The 16040-nt window shown below is 43.4% G+C and overlaps 1 protein-coding gene across 7 annotated transcripts in view; it reads left to right on the top strand.

Annotated features, from left to right (window-relative positions):
- The first annotated feature begins 1970 nt into the window (after window positions 1-1970).
- Rnf180 (ring finger protein 180) overlaps window positions 1971-16040 on the top strand; it is a 167192-nt gene continuing 153122 nt past the window's right edge. For 2 of the 7 annotated variants that reach the window (XM_021180542.2, XM_021180543.1), the window contains exon 1: window positions 2311-2527. The gene's annotated coding sequence lies outside the window, so the exon portion shown is untranslated. The other 5 variants (XM_029484986.1, XM_029484985.1, XM_029484984.1 and 2 more) reach the window with 5 other exon arrangements.

Here is a 16040-nt window from a genome sequence, read left to right as displayed (position 1 = left end):
GCTTTATAAGACAAGACTTTTCCAGATCCCTGGGACTGTGATATGAACATTTGGTGAGGGGGTTCTGTCTATTTTGTCTGCCTTGTTTGGGATGTGACCGTCGATGTCCTTTAACCATGACACTTACACCTTTGTTACACACCTATACACACAGTATGGGGAGGATGGTATGAAAAGCATATTGAAGACCTTGTTATTTTGAAATATTCATCAGTTCAATCAATTTCAATAACTCGCAAATAACCTCCCACAGAACTTACCTTTCACTGTTTATTTTTAGAAGTCCAGTGCCACTCTGGTTTCTGAGACTTCACTAATGTTCTACCTTCTTCCCTCCCTAGAAGCTGTTTGGGTTTCTTCGATGCATGTTATTTAAAGTTTCACAGTTAATACATTTTGGCTTGGATAACTTCTGTGTACTGAGCCAAGAGCTTGTGTGTTGTTGTCCTCCGGTTTTCTATGTGTTAATTATTTTCTTTGATTTGTTGTCTCGAGCTGTTTCAAAAGTCCTTGCTTAGTTGTCCTGGATGAAATCTACAGCCCAATACTGAAAGGGAGTGCAAAGAACAGCTGTGCTCGTCCTATTCCTGACTTTAGTAAAAAGTCGCCGTACTTTCATAAATATGGAGTTAACAAGGGATGTTTTACAGATACTCTTCATTACGCTGAGAAATTTTCTATCAGTTCCTTGGGTGTGATCATGAAATTTTGTCAAATATTTTGAGACTGGTATTAGGCCTACAGTGAGAAAGGGGAGACTAAGACCCCAAGTTTGATGGGTGTGTGTGTGTGTCTTAATGGATTTCTGTCCCCAGCAATATGCAGTAAGTCTCCATTTGTTTGTGGCTTTTGTCAATAGCATTGTGTTTCTTTTTCTCTCAAATGTTGCCCACTTTTCCCCTACATGTGGCTGGTCTCTGCATACCTGTTAAGCCATGAGAAACAGGGGAGGTTGGGGTGCCCACTCTTTCACCAAATCAGTAATTATGCAGAAGAGACCCAATCCCTGCCAGCTATAGAAGGTGTGCACAGATTCAGAACAATTGAAATATGGAGGGAGGGGAAATCACTGGGCAGGATACATTAAACCCAAATAAAACCCCAACTCCCCTTATAGTTGGTAGTCTCCCCAACTCTGGGGGCCCCTTCTCTACCCAAAAAGCCTGAGATAACTGCTGATAAACACCTCACTCAGCTGTTTTGCTCTCTGTTGACTCCTTAGTGACACAACTTTTCCTTCATCTGTTGAGGATCATTTTTGTTAAAATGGGGTTCTATACTACTTTTGCATGTCATACCCACCTTGGATTGGTGAGATAAACCATAGCTCATCATATGGCATCAAGACCTTTCTAGTTGCTAGGTTCCTTTGTGAGTATCTCATTGAGGATTTCTGTTTAATATCCATGAAACATTGGTATGTTGGTCTTTAATTTTTCTGTGTGATGTCATTAACTTTATTGTGTCCTTCACATTTAAACTTTTGTTGTTGTTTGGCTTTGGAGGCAGGATCTCCCATAGAAGCCCAGGCTGCCCTTCAACTGTGGGTCGTAGGTGGGTTCTTTACTCCTGACAATCCCCCTCTTTTGGCCTCCCTCATCAGTTTCAGGTTCACACATATGAGCACCTTGCCCAGCATTGTTTTGGTCGGCTGTTGTTTCACTTCCCAAAGGAGAAAAAGTCAAGACAAATCACTCCAGGCAAATGTAAACTTTGGTATTCACAGTGAAAGCAAGATATATGGGGGTGGGGGTGGGGGGGTGGGTTCTTCCCACTTCCATTCCCTATTCCCGGGCCGGTTTTTCAAATATGCTTTGTATATTCGCAATCTTTTGATCAGCCGTTTTAATTGCTCCGAACCTAAAGTTTATAGACTGACTAGTCAACATTTACTCCACAAGGCCCCTTCACTTCCTGAATAGCACTCCCGATTTACCTGTATACCAACTCGCATCTCTCAATTGCAATTTGCCAAGAGTCCAGATATCTTTAGCAGCTAATCTCGGTTGCGCATGAGTGGAACAACAGTCACAAGAAGGTAAGTGACAGAGACACATCAGGAGGGAAAACCGAACCCAGGTAGTGGTGGTTCTACCTTTAGAGTCAGGGATGAAGATGAGCGGCTCAGATGCCTGCTCATTCTAGCTGGGAACAGACCCAGACTATAGCCTAGAGCCTGCACTCCAGAGGCTCTAGGTGAAGACCCGGGAGACAAGCCCAGACTTCTGTTGCTCGGGTAAGGGGTTGAGCGGAGGGGGGAAACTTTCCCACGGCCCCGCGGGGCCGAACGAGCGGGGCCTGCGCGGCCGGCGGGTCTACGCGGGGTCAGGCTCGGCGCCGCCCACGCGCGGCTCGTGGGAGACGCGGAGCGGGAGCGCAGGCGGATGTTGAGCGCCGAATCCCAGGCCACGGAGTCCGGCTGCGGGAGCATCTCCAGCGCTTTCCGCGGGGTTTGTCTCCTGCCGCTTCCCGTCTCTGGAGCCGGCCTCGCCGTGAGTGCTGGGAGCCGGGCGGGGCGCGGACGCAGGTAAGGGCCGGTCTGGGCCTGGCGTGGCTCCGGGGGCCCGGGCTGGACGCACCGTCGCCTCCCGCCGGCCCCAGGTGACGCTCCGAGGCTCAACTTTCCGCACCTGATGCCGGGGGCCTGGGCGGCCGCGCGGCCGGCGTGACCGGGGGCTGGAGCCGGGTGGGGCAGTGGCGCCGGGGGCGTGGCGAGGAGCCCGCGGGGTGGGAGTGGGGGCCGAGCTCGGCGGCTCCCCCGCCGGGCTGCAAGCGGCTGGGCGGAGGCGCACACCCCCTTCCGCGCCCCGCTCTGCACCGACCCACTTTCTTTTGTCTGGTGCATTTCAGTCCTGGCGTGCCAGCTGCTTTTGTTGCAGCCCAGAGTCGGGACTGTGCAGACTTTCTGCCCGGGCTGAGATGATGAGCGAGCTCTGAAGTGCATCTGGACCCCGTGGAGCCAAGGGTCCCAGGGGTGGAAGTTATTATGAGCATGGTAATTAGCAGTAACATGTGGCTGTTACCTTGTGCTTTTCCAGATAACCCTCCGTATTTTTGTAGCATCTAATAGTTTTAAGTGCACCCATAAGAGCTTTTATTAGGTAACTTCAAAGGAGCATGGTGTGGGCAGGTTACTTATTATCCCATTTTATAGACCAGACAGCTGGGGCACCCACAAAGAAAAGTGATTCTATCAAAAACTGAAGCAGGCCTTGTGGAAGCTGGTATTAGAACTTGCCTGATATAATATCCAAAATGAATTCAAGACCACCCAGTACCTTCCCCCTTTGAAAAAGGACTTCCAAACTGTACTAGCAGGCCAAGTGCAGAGCCAGATGAGGAAGCTGGCTGACTAAACAAATGTAAAAACATAGTTTTAGCGGTCAAAGTAGCTGAGCCTACAAGCTGCCAAAACAATATTAGCTGTTCTCAGAGAAATAACCATAACAAGATTAGCAATTCTCCTGCCCCCTGCCCCACACTGAATTCTGACAAAGACCACTAATCACCCTGGCCTTGTTGCGAGAATTCCCCTGGTGTTAATAGCTATGATGTTGATAGCTGATCCATAAGTTCAAAATGTACTATTACTTTGCTGGCCAAATCATAATAACCCACCATGGGGGCAGGCAAAGTGAGGGACGAGGCCAAAGGGTTACTTAGTCACTATACAAACCAACCAATGCCTGAAAGGGTTACTTGCTACACCAATGAGAACCTTGTTGCTCAAATCTGCTCCTTACAAAGGTATAAAAAGTGTGTTCTCTCTTTGTTCTTGGTCTCTCCTCTGGCCTGCTTGTTGAGAGAAGGGTCCCCAACATGTTGGATCCATAAAAATCCTCATGCGGTTGGCAGCGATGGTGGCGGTCTCTGAGGTCTTTGTGAGTGAGGGTCTTTTGACGAACTCTAACATTTGGTGTGTTGGCCAGGAAGGCCCTCCTCAGGAGGACACAGACACCGTGCATCAAAGGTAAATGGGATCCCTCCCTGTCTGTCTGTCTTGTTCACTTGTGTGTCCTCCACTAGACCACCTTCTGATTCTGTTTTGCTTTTTGGTTTGCTTTTGGTTTGTCTGGTTTCAGGTTCTGGTTTCAGGTCTGGTTTTGGTCCCAAGGGGACAACTGGTTATCTTAGTTTGGTTTTAGGCCGGTCTCAGGTTCTGGGGGCCTTCTCATGGAGAGGGGCCCATTTGGGGTGGTCGCAGCAATAGGCAGACATGCCAAAACTTTGCGGACCACAACGCTGGAGGATGCGCCGGTGTGTAAGACGCCCTGTATTGGTCTTGTGTTTGTCATTTTCTGTGGTACTGTAATTCTATAGTGGTCACCTGGAGAACGGTTTCTGTGTGTGTCTTGTGTGTCTCTTTGTGTTCGGACTTGGACTAAGGACTGATGACTGTTTTTGAGTTATGCTCTCCAAAAAAAAGCCTAAGAATCCTGTCAGATCCCAATGCTGACCTCTTCCTTTCAGATTCTCAGCTGCCCTGCCTCCCACTCTCCAACTCCAGGGAGCAGCCAGCAGGTAGCAGTGATCCTGCCCATAAACCTGGAGCCTAGGGAAAAGTGAGCTTAGGAAACCCAGAGTAGACACAGATGAGGGGTGGTCCCTGAGAAGTCAGGGGCCCCTGAGAAGTTGTTGTGGCTGCTGAAGGGGAGATAGAAGAGGCTGTAGAAGTGTCCAGCCAGGGCCAGGTGTGCCCTGTTGGTATTCATCACCCTGTCTGCTTCTAGTACTTGCCTAATAATGTTTCCTTTTCCCCTGCATCCCACCGCCTGCCTGCCTCCAGGCTTTGGCAGTAAGCCAGAGTGCCTCTTGTTAGCAGAAAAAGTGCTTTCACTTTGAGATGTCAGTGGGCTGTGAGTGCTCTGCTCCTTTCCCTTGCCCGTGCCCGTGCCCTGTATCTTCTAGGTGGCTTGTGGCAGCATCTTCTCTGGCTGCCCCATCCTCCATGGGAAGATTGTCAGCATAGGCTAAGAAGTCCAGGCCCCCTCAACTGTCCAAGGTAGGGAACACCTGCGAGTCTACCTACCACCAGGCTCTGATGGGGGTCTCCTCTCTGTGGGGCTAGAAAGTGCTCCACTAATCTGACCTAGGTAACAGGTAGAAACAGAAGTTAGAAGAAAAGACGGGGTAAGTCAACGAAAGGATTGTGTACGTCGATAAAAAAGTGTAGAGGAGGAGAAACAAAGAAAGAGAGGATGAGGAAGACAGATGTGTATAGAGATCTGGAAAGAAGTTAGCTAAGACTGTAAGGAAGAGCAAAGCTTCAGCAGACTCAGGAGAGATGGATGACAGTGGCAAATAGAGAGGTTAACAGAAAGGAGAGGTGGAAATAGAAATGAAGGAGATTAGAGAGCTCTGAGATGAGAGAGATACTCTGAATAGGAAATATTTAGAGGAGGAACCAGTAAGTAAGAGAGGCAAAGAGAAAGGGTTGCTACATAGAAATAAGAAACATGAGGCTGACAAAGACAGAGACCAGAGTCAGAATCATAGATGTGTAGTGAGACAGAAGGATAAACCAGGGCAGAGGCGAACTATGAGAGAGGATGAGTGATAGTATGGGGACGTGATAATTAGATAACATCCAAAGAAAGCAAAGACAAGGAGGAGGGAGAAATGTGTGTGTGTGTGTGTGTGTGTGTGTGTGTGTAGAGAGAGAGAAAACATTGTATGAGATCTCCATTACAGTTAGGAAACAGGAGCAAAGAGAGGTAAATAGCCAAGACTAGACCTAGCAAAGTGACACATGCTGATAATGCTAGCACTTGAAAATGATAAACAAAAGTAATAGGAAGCCAGGGAATTAAAAAAGGGATAAAGAGACAAAAGAGAAACTTGAATAAAATGTTGGCCACAGAGTCAGGGAAACTAGAAAACTTAGATAATACCTGGCAACAACAACAACAAAAAGCCTTTGACTAAAGATCAATGTATTTACTGAAAAAAAAAAAAAAAAAAAGGACACTGGGTGAGAGACTGCCCCAACAAGAAGAAGAGGACCCCCCCCCTGCCATGTGACCAAACCCTTCCACCTGTTCATGGCTAAAAATAAAGGGATAGCAAAAGGAGTGCTACACAGAAGCTGAGTCCTTAGAAGAGGCTCGTGGCCTACCTGTCAAAGAAGCTAGAAAAGAGATTGTGTTTCATATCCCCCACCAACCAGTACAGGACAAGTTAGAAAGTTCCTGGGCACTGTAGGCTTTTGTAGACTGTGGATTCCAGAATTAAAGAGATAAACAGCCCTTCGTATGGGAAAATAAAGAACAAGAGGCCTTGGATGCCATTAAGACTACCCTAATGTCAGCTCCAGTTTTAGGCCTCCCAGATGTGACTGAGAACAAAGGTATTGCCAAAAGGGGGTTTTACTCAGAGATTGAGGCCCTGGAAAAGACCTATGACATACTTATCCAAAAAAATTAGACCTTGTGGCTGTAAGATAGCCTGTTTGCCTATGAATAGTGACAGCTGTGGCATTGCTAGTCAAGGACTCAGATAAATTGACTCTGGGATAGAACTTTGTGCACGACCTAGAAAGTGTGGTCCATCAGCCCCCTGACCGATGGCTGACTAACGCTCACGTGACTCATTGTTCACCTCTGATAGAGTCACTTTTGCCCTCCACAAGTCTAAACTCAGCTACCCTGCTCTGAGAGACAGACTGTCAGCAACTTCTTGCTGAGACACATAGGTGGCATAGAGATCTGACAGACCAGCCACTAGAGGGTACAGATGTTACCTAGTTCACAGACTGGAATAGCTATCTAGAAGAAGAGAGAAAACATGCTGGAACAGCTGTGGTAGCTGGATAGGCCCTGCCAGAGGACACATCGGCTCAAAAGACTCAACATCTACATCGATAGCAGGTTTGTTTTTGCCACAGCCCACGTCCATGAGGCCATATATCAACAGAGGTGTCTACTCATATTGGGAGGAAAAGAAAATAAGAACAAAGAAGAAATGCTGGCTCTACTGAGGCACTCCATGACCCTGCCAAGGTAAACATCATCCTACTCATCAGAAGAGCGATACAGTGATAGCAAGAGACATTAACATGACAGACTGAGAGGTAAAAGTGGTTACAGCCATGGCCCTGCTGGTGCTCTTGGCAACAGAGCTCAAGGTTGCCTACACAGCAGAGGACTTAGCCCTCATTTCCAAGGATTCCAGTCACCAGTTCAACAAAAATAAGAGACTGTGGTACACCTCTGAGGAAAAGAAAATCCTGCCAAAAAGACAAGCAGAGACTATGATCGAATAGATGCACCAATGGACTCATTTAGGGGTAAGCAAGCTCATCCAGACATTCTCCAAGAGTAAGTATCGTGTACCAGAGTTAAAACGCCTTGTGGAGCAGGTGGTGCACAAGTGTGTGCCCTGCCAAAAAGTCAATGTCTGCCACACAATGGTGGATCCAGAAAAGAGGTACTTGGGAGACAGACCTGTCATCTACTGGAAAGTAGACTTTACTGAGGAAAATAGCTTCTGGTTTTTGTGAACATTCTTGAAATGGATAGAAGTTTTTCCCTGTAAAAATGAGACTGCTCAGATGGTAGTCAAAAAGATTATTGAAGAAATTTTTTTCCAAGGTTTGGAGTGCCAAAAGCAATAGGGTCAGATAATGGCCCTGCCTTTGTTGCCCAGGTAAGTTAGGGTGTGGCCAAGTATTTAGAGGTCAAATAAAAATTACATTGTGTGTACAGACCTCAGAGTTCAGGACAGGTAGAAAGGATAAATAAAACCCTAAAAGAGACCTTGACAAAATTAACCATGGAGACTGGCGCAGACTGGGGTGCTCCTTCCCCTTGCCCTATTTAGAACCAGAAACCTTCCCTCTTGATTCAGTCTTGTTCTCACTGTTTTAAATGATGTGTTTGAACCCATATGTTGTTGTAATAATGATATGTATGCTAAGTTAAAAGGCTTGCAAGTGGTGCAAAAAAAAAACCAAAAAAAACCAAAAAACAAAAAAACCTCTGGTCACAACTGGCTACAACAAATGAGCTGGGTACCCCAAAGACATCTCACCAGTTCCGGGTATAAATAGTGTGTTCTTTCTTTGTTCTTGGTCTCTCCTCTGGCCTGCCGTGCTGAGAGAAGGGTCCCCAATATGTTAGATCCATAAGAATCTTCCTGCAGTTTGCAGTTATGGCGGTGGTCTCTGAGGTCTTTGTGAGTGAGGGTCTTTTGATGAATTACAACACCTGACACAGCTTTGCCTTGCTTGATCCAGTTGCTCTCCCAGTCTCAAGCAAAATTTAGTGCTGAAAGAGTGCCAGTTAGGTTCTGTGTTGGCTAGTTTTATGTCAACTTGACACAAGCTAGAATGGAAAAAACCGCAACTGGGAAAAATGCCACTACTGGATTGGCCTGTGGCAAACCTACCTTGCATTTCCTCTGTTGAGGATTGATTGCTGATTGAGTGATGTGAGAGGGCCCAGCCCATTGTGGATGGTGCCACCCCTGGGCTGGTGGTCCTGATGCACTCGGAAAACAAACTGAGCTAGCCAAGTGGTGAAGGCTAGTAAGAAGCAGCTCTCCTCTACGGCCTCTGCTTCAGTTCCTGCCTCCAGTTTCGAGCCTTGAGTTCCTTCCCTGATCTCAGTGAATGATAGACTACAAGTTGTAAGATTAAATAAACCCTTTCATCCCTGAGTAGCTTTTGGTCATAGTGTTTCATCACGGCAGTAGAAACCCTAACTCTGAGAGCTCTTTTATTTTACTCTTTGCTAAAAAAAAAAAAAAAAAAATCTTTCTTTAAAAACAGAGTGGAATCCTTTCAGACTCCTGCAGTTGTATCCCTGAAAGTAATCATTAAAAGTCTGAATAGCTTCCATTGTGGAAAAGTTGTAAGTCTAATGTCATGCAGAAAGCCTTTGTCTTGCCTCTCTTTCCTTTCCTGTATAAGCACAGTACCCAGAGTGGTGTTGAGCATAGCACAGGTCCTCAGCATCAGTAACTGAGTAGCATGGAGCCCGAGTGCTAGCTTCCTGTTGAACAATTTAGGAGAACAGTCATTTCAGTGAAAATCAGCTTATACAGTAATTGCATCCATATTAGATTGTTTTCTTATCTCCCCACAGCTATCAGCAGTTAACCAATTTCCCCCAGGGTTCGCCTTTAAATTGTTTTGTCAATAGATCTTTTATTGCTCCATCTCCTTCTCGTTTATGTTTGGATTTTCAGAAGGAGGGGCTTTCTTCTAAAAGTGAAACGTACTTTCTCTCTAGTGTCAGCTAGAACATGTATGAGTGTATCTAAGGACAGTCCTCAAACTCTATTTAATAAGTACATCTATATACCAGGCAGGGATTTTTTTCCAGGCAAGGAATGCAGTGAATTAGTAATGATTTTTAATAGGCCCTTGTGATCATTTGTGCTACTCAGACCTGTGTGACAGTGCTTTGTAGTCATATACTTTTCAGCAATAAGCAGAAAGCTAAGCATTTTCACTTGAATTTTGAAAACTACATGACAAAAAATGTTTTACAGGACACTGTACTTACCTTTGACCACCTCCGCTCATCTGTCTGTACAAAGTTGTCTGGAAAAAAGGCATACTTAGAGAATATATTCATAGTTAGGAAATCATTTGAGCTGGGTGGGAAAAGTCTGGTTTTCCTCTTCATAGCGGGACTATGCGGTCATTCCATTCTTGTCTCCCCTAAACATGCTATATGTTTCAAGACTCAAGGAAATGACCACCCAAGGAGGCTGATAGCAGTGGAATAGGCCCACTGCTATTCAAAATTATTTTGAGTCTTTGAGTCATTTTGCAAGCAACATAAAGGTATCATTACTTTAAGCATTTGCCTTTGTATTTTGTTAAATCAAGAAACTAACTTGGCCTGAGCACTATTTTCTTTGCTGAGTTTTGAAGACTGATTTTTGGCATGGCTGCCAAACTAAGTTCTACCTTGGATAGTCTGTAACTATTCAAGATAGTTAAAGGATTTTCTGATGATCATGAAGGTGGTTTAAAAGAAGGATTTGAAAAACAAGGTAGGCTTGGGGATGTAGCTTAGTGCATGCCTATGGCACATTTGAGCCCCCATGTTCAATCTCCTGAACAGCCAAGATGAAAAATAACGACACACTTAGAATGTGTCTATGCCTGAATTCTTCCTTGAAGGCACCATTAAAAGGAGAATGCTTGCTTGGAGGTTAAATTCTGTACCTGTGTGCGCAGCTACACAGTGTCAAACATTTTAAAAAGAGTTCATTTGCTTTGTAATCTGTTGTTTATCTCTTGTTTAGCACACTGACTGACTTTTTCTAAGTTAAAGTAGAATCTGTTTACACAGATCACAGATCTTACCAGAACAGTGTTAGGTTGAGAATGAATTTCCTAGAAGCTTAAAATTCAGATCAATGAAACTCTAATCTATTTTTGTAATAACTTAGGGCCAGAGGTTGGTTCTACAATTCTATTTTCAGTCTTAAGACAAAAGCAAGATGATTCATGTCTTAGGGCCTATCACAGGAGCTCAGTCTTAAGAATGGTGTCCTGAACACTTTATTTAATACCTCTTAGCAGAGATATTTGTTTTTTTAATTTTTCAGGCTTTAAATAGTTATAAGTATGTTGTATGTATTATGTACTGCCCTGCTGTGACAAAATGCAGGAGACTAGGATGCTTCTAAAGAGCAGAAATTCGTGTCTTAGACTTCTGAGAAATGGGAAGGCCAAGAGCAGGTGCTGGCAGCTTTGCTGTCTGATGAGAGTTCCTGTCCCTGCTTCTAAAGGGATGGCTGTATCCTTCTGGATAAGGTGGAAGGATCGAAAGGGGGCTGAGCCAGTCCTCTCCAGTCTTAACCTAAGTTGAGAAATTGAAAATCTTCTAAAGCACAAGAGAAGGAGGTGATGGTTGAAACAGACGTCTCTTAAGTTGGGAGGACTATTCTGACATTAGCTTCTGCTGCAGGTATGGGGTGCTGATAACTACAGAGCTAAAAGCTCCATCCTGCCTCTCTGCTGAAGCTCTCTTCACATGGCTCCTCTTCCACTCTGGAAACTAGACAAATAGCCTTCGGCCTCTTGGCCACTGCTTTGCAGTGTGGGAACGGCTCAATCATTATTACTCTCTTATGCTCCCAGGAAATTCCAGGAAGCATCCAGGCAGCAGTGGGCTTTATGGTGGCTGACACAGATTGTTAGGAGACCAGGTACAGGCAGAGCCCTGGAAATAATATGTAGGCATTTATAAATATGTTTATTTTTGTTTTAAATTGTATCCGCTCATCTTCCATGGAAAAGAGCAGGCAACAAAAGGGTACAAGATGTCTCTTGCGGATAACAGAGCAGAGAGCCAGGCTGAGATGACCTGTTAGATACAGTGAAAATGGTCTGGCTGCTTTCTGTATTAGACGCCTCCTAGACCAAAGATCTAGGCAGGTGGGTAGGAAAGTGACTGCTTTCTTCAGACATATTGTCTGAAACCAAGGCTGGGCAGATCTCCCTCTCATTGAACTTAAGTATGTATCAAAGTCAAACAAATAGAGCAAATGAAAAGACATCCACAGAAACGCTGCAGGACAAAGGAGGATTACCTCAAAAGGATATGGCATTGATTTCATAGCTTGATTGGTCATGGCTTCTTGAATACGTCAGTAGTGCTTAGCCTTCCCGGGTTTCCATGAGAAGTAGAACATTTAACTCCTTCATTGCTTTTTTAAGGTAGACATTTGGTTATTATTTTACTACTTTAAGTAATTATGAGACAATTACTTTGAAAAAGTTTTTTTTTTTTTCAAATAAATCAATCTGATTTCACAAGAGCACTACGTGGTGATCTTAATCACTGAGCCCTCTTTGCAGCCTCAGGAGAATGTATTGACTTAAGATTGTGCTATTTAGTAAGTGTTAGACTGAAAACAATACCTCTTCATATTTTAATTTTGAGGCTTTAGTTTAAAACATATAGAAGGCATACCACTTTCTGGCATTGCTAATTGAAAAGCGGAAAATAGTATATTTTCTGATGGCTAGGTTAATAGAATTGTAGACAATCTCATACATTTAGTGGCGCATAGTCATCAAAACGGAATGCCGTGAAACCCAGACTTTGTTCTATAATGGTATCTCTAGAAAGTCAGCCTCCAGAGCATGATTTTGAGGCAAATGAGATCGGCTTCTTTTGGTGACATTTGCTGACTTTATTCTGCCAACAAATGATGGCAATAGAGTACTTTGAGCAGACTAAGGCCAGGATGACTTTGGTTTTGTCTGTCATATGCTTGCTTGCCGATTCATCTGTCAAATGTACTTCCCAGCTGTCATATGGGACAGTCAGCCCTCTATTTCCATGAATTTCATACCTTTAGATCCATCCAGAGTACTGGGGGGGGGGGGAAGTATCTGTTCTGAACTGGTCCAAACTTTTTCTCGTCATTATTTACTGAAGCTATATAGTTAAACAATTGTTCACATAACATTTATATTGTTTCAGTATTATAGGGAGCCTATAGATAATTTATCACATATAAGAGAATATATGTAGATTATACATAAATTTGATGGCATGCAGAGTGAATTGAGCTTCTTAGTGTTTTGATACCTACTAGGGGACCTGGAATTACTTTCCTTCAGATAACAAAAGGTAAAACCATTGGGGAGTTTGCATTTCAACAGAAAGGGCAAACATGGAAGCTGCAGTCAGCAGTGTGATCAGTGTTTAGAAAAGAAACCAGAAAAGGCATTTGGAGAAGATAGGAGAAAGTCACATGAAGGTTTAGGAATATCTATTCTGTGAAAGAAATGGGACATTTGGGCAGACTAAGGCATGGATGACTTTGGCTTTGTCCTTGAAGCCTGTGATGGGATTCCAGAGTACAAACTTTCCAGGGACCCAGAGATTGCCACAGAAAGCCAGAGGTGGAGTGGCATGGTGGACAGAAGGCTAAATTGCTGGGCTGCAGAGCAGGTGGCTGCCAAGCAGGGGCAGCTCCTACCTGGTCAGCAGAGAACTGGGGAGTCTCTGGAAGAGCAAAAAAATACAATCTGTTTTGCATCTTAAAGAAGGACGCCATGTTCAGTGTGGAGAATTAAAATGCTTCAGATTTCATACAACAAAGCTTTGATGACTACAGCCATAACTTCTGGCCCAGCACGTATGAGCTTGCACATTTATGGGCTGAAGTATCCTCTTTGATCTGACCAGGAGACATCTACTCCAGTGGACCTCTTTGACAGTTCTAACATGGAAGCTCTGACCTCTGTCCACCTGGATTCCTATCCCTCCTTTCTGCCCTTTCCCTTCAGGACTCTGAAAATCCTTTTACTGAAGTTTTCAGGGCAAACCCCAAGAATGGCAGTTATGCCTCTGAGTAACTTCATATGTCATTGGAATTAGCCTTTCTCACAGCAGTTAACAGAAGTAAAAAATTCTAGATATTATATATGAACAAGTAAACTACAAGTAAAGGTGTTTTAGACATTTGATTAAATACCACCAAGATGCACAGATTAATTTAGAATAAAGGAAGAGAGATCCCTGGGAGCTAAAAACAAGGAATAGGGGAAATAGCTTATAGGACATAGATCACAAGACATTATATCCATCTAGACATGGGCATGGGGTTGTGTAAGGACTTGCATTTTGATATTGATGTCTACAAGAGAAGCAGCCTCTGGTACCCATGATGCTGAGACTCTTAAATGAAGCCAAAGTTGGGAGGGAACATTCTCATTTGAACAGTGGATTAGGGATAAAAAAGTAATCAACAGACCAAGAGGGATTATAAGAAGTCTGTGTTGACCTAGTTTTCAAGTAGAAGTTGAGAAAATGTCTCATCTGAATATTCTGTTTATCAAGTTTGGTTTTAAACCTCTTGTATAAAATTTAAATCTCACATAAAAAAGAATGTTATGAGTTCTGAATTTATCACCCATCTTTAATAGTTATTACTCTTCCATTTCTCTTTTCTACTGTATATAATTTGCTTCTGTATTACTTACTTTGGTCAGAGAAATACTTTAATATTTTCTTCCAGCCTGAGTATCTTTAAAGTTCATAGTGACAGTGTTGTATGTTATCTTCAATATGATTAACAGTTTTTATTACCATCCACTATATAGATTATGTATGATATTCTCCATTCTAATATCTATTTTAGAGTGTATTTGTTTGATTAAAGATTATAACAAGTGTAGTCACTGAATTTGATGGCTCTCTTTTCCCCATCTCTTGATTCTTTTTATTCATGTATTATAAATTTAAATATAATAACTACAAGTATTTTTGGAATGCAAAGTGATAAAGTGACAATTGTGTGCATTGTACATGACAAGCAGTATGTATAGTTGTAAATACTGTCTATATGAATGTTCACACAGTACCCTATAATTAACCATATTCATTGGGGGCTATACAATAACTGTAAAAGTGTATTCTTCCTGTCAATATCCCTTGACCAATAGGTACAATACATCTCAAGTTTCTCTTGCCTTTAGAAAATGTATTCATTGAGGAAAAAAAATCCCAAATCTTTTATCTTTTACCTTTTTCTTCATTCTGAATGTAGGTGGTGTCATTTAACGTCTTCCTGTGTTCGTCATCTGGCAGGCAAAGCAGTTCACATGCATGTGCACACGCTTGAGGAAGCTTGGGTTCCCATCACCTTTTAATTTTTAAGGGTGCCTCATGAGTGGTGCTGACATTTGCTATTGCACAGACCAGGAGGCACATGAAGTTTGATTTTTATGGCCAAAGTGTATCCCTTTGTTGAATATCCAACTCCTGTTAGGTTAGAACATGACAAAACTTGGAAAAAGGACCTTTCAAAAGGTGACTGCATTGAGGTTTGTTTTATAGAATGGCCCTATTCAAGCCCAGTCTCTCTATAGAGAAAAGTTGTGCAATTACACAGCTAAGTCCATGTGACATCAGACGGACATCAGTCTGTCTCATGGGTGATACCAAATGAAATTATGTTTGATATATTTGCCTCTTCTTTCATTGCCCCAAAGAAAACATTGGTGGTAGTTGTCTCAACTCCGCAACATATGCTGTTCACTGTGTATCAGACATCTTGTTCTATTGCAAGGTACTAAACAGATTCGGTACTGCATATGTTCATTTGTTTCAAGTTACAGGCAGAAGGATCAGCAGTGTATAGCAGGGCCTTAGCTGGCTGTGCAGGGATGCAAGCACTGACCAGCAGAGGAGGGAACAGATGATCTGCTCAAAGCCATTGTTAACAGTGGCAGTGCTAGGAGTCCTACACACTCTTGGGAGGACAGTGAATTAATAGAAAAACAAGCTCAGGTGTCCTGCCTTGCCAGTCAGTCTTCATTCTACTTTTTAAAGAGGGCTCTGTTATCTACAAATACCTTCTAGTAGCCAAAAATCTTTTGTTCTGTGTATCAAAAAAAAAAAATAATAATGTCTCTTTACAATTATTCCCTTTCTTCCGAGAAGAGCAGTGCTAAAGCTGGATTAGTAATTATCTGTGCCTCTGTATTCTTTCCTGATTCTCTTTGGTCCATTAGGGATAATCTGCTCATCATGTGTAAGTGTGGCAAGTTTCAAATAGCTATTAGCGTTCGGCTAAATCCAGGCTTCCTATCACTGCTACATCCTTAATATAAAGTGAATGGGTTTTAGTTTAGCCCTTATCTCTCTGAAAAATCACCTGAGGGGTGTGTGTGTGTGTGTGTGTGTGTGTGTGTGTGTGGTATTGGAGGCTCCATCTCATTTCATACGTGGGCCTTCACTTGGATGTTTCCCTGTGAGAGTCTTTTTTACATTGTTTGCCTACAATCTCACATCCAGTTAGTTTACAACCGGTATTACCCTCGTATGCTTTCAGAGTACACATCTTGGATAGCCTTTGTATTCTTTGACAAGGTGATAGTTGCTGAGGAAATCGGTATTAGATTACCCATTTCCAGATTTTTGAGGACCCTCCACATTGATTTCCATTGGGGCAGCACCAGTTTGCACCCCCACCAGCAATGAAGAAGAGCTCTTTCTCCTCCAAGTCCCTGCCTGGATGTACTGTCTCTGTTTCTTCCCTGCCTGGATGTACTGTCTCTGTTT

This window comes from Mus caroli, chromosome 13, assembly GCF_900094665.2.
Source record: "Mus caroli chromosome 13, CAROLI_EIJ_v1.1, whole genome shotgun sequence".
Lineage (NCBI taxonomy): Eukaryota > Metazoa > Chordata > Mammalia > Rodentia > Muridae > Mus > Mus caroli.
This window is presented reverse-complemented; position numbering and strand designations above follow the sequence as displayed.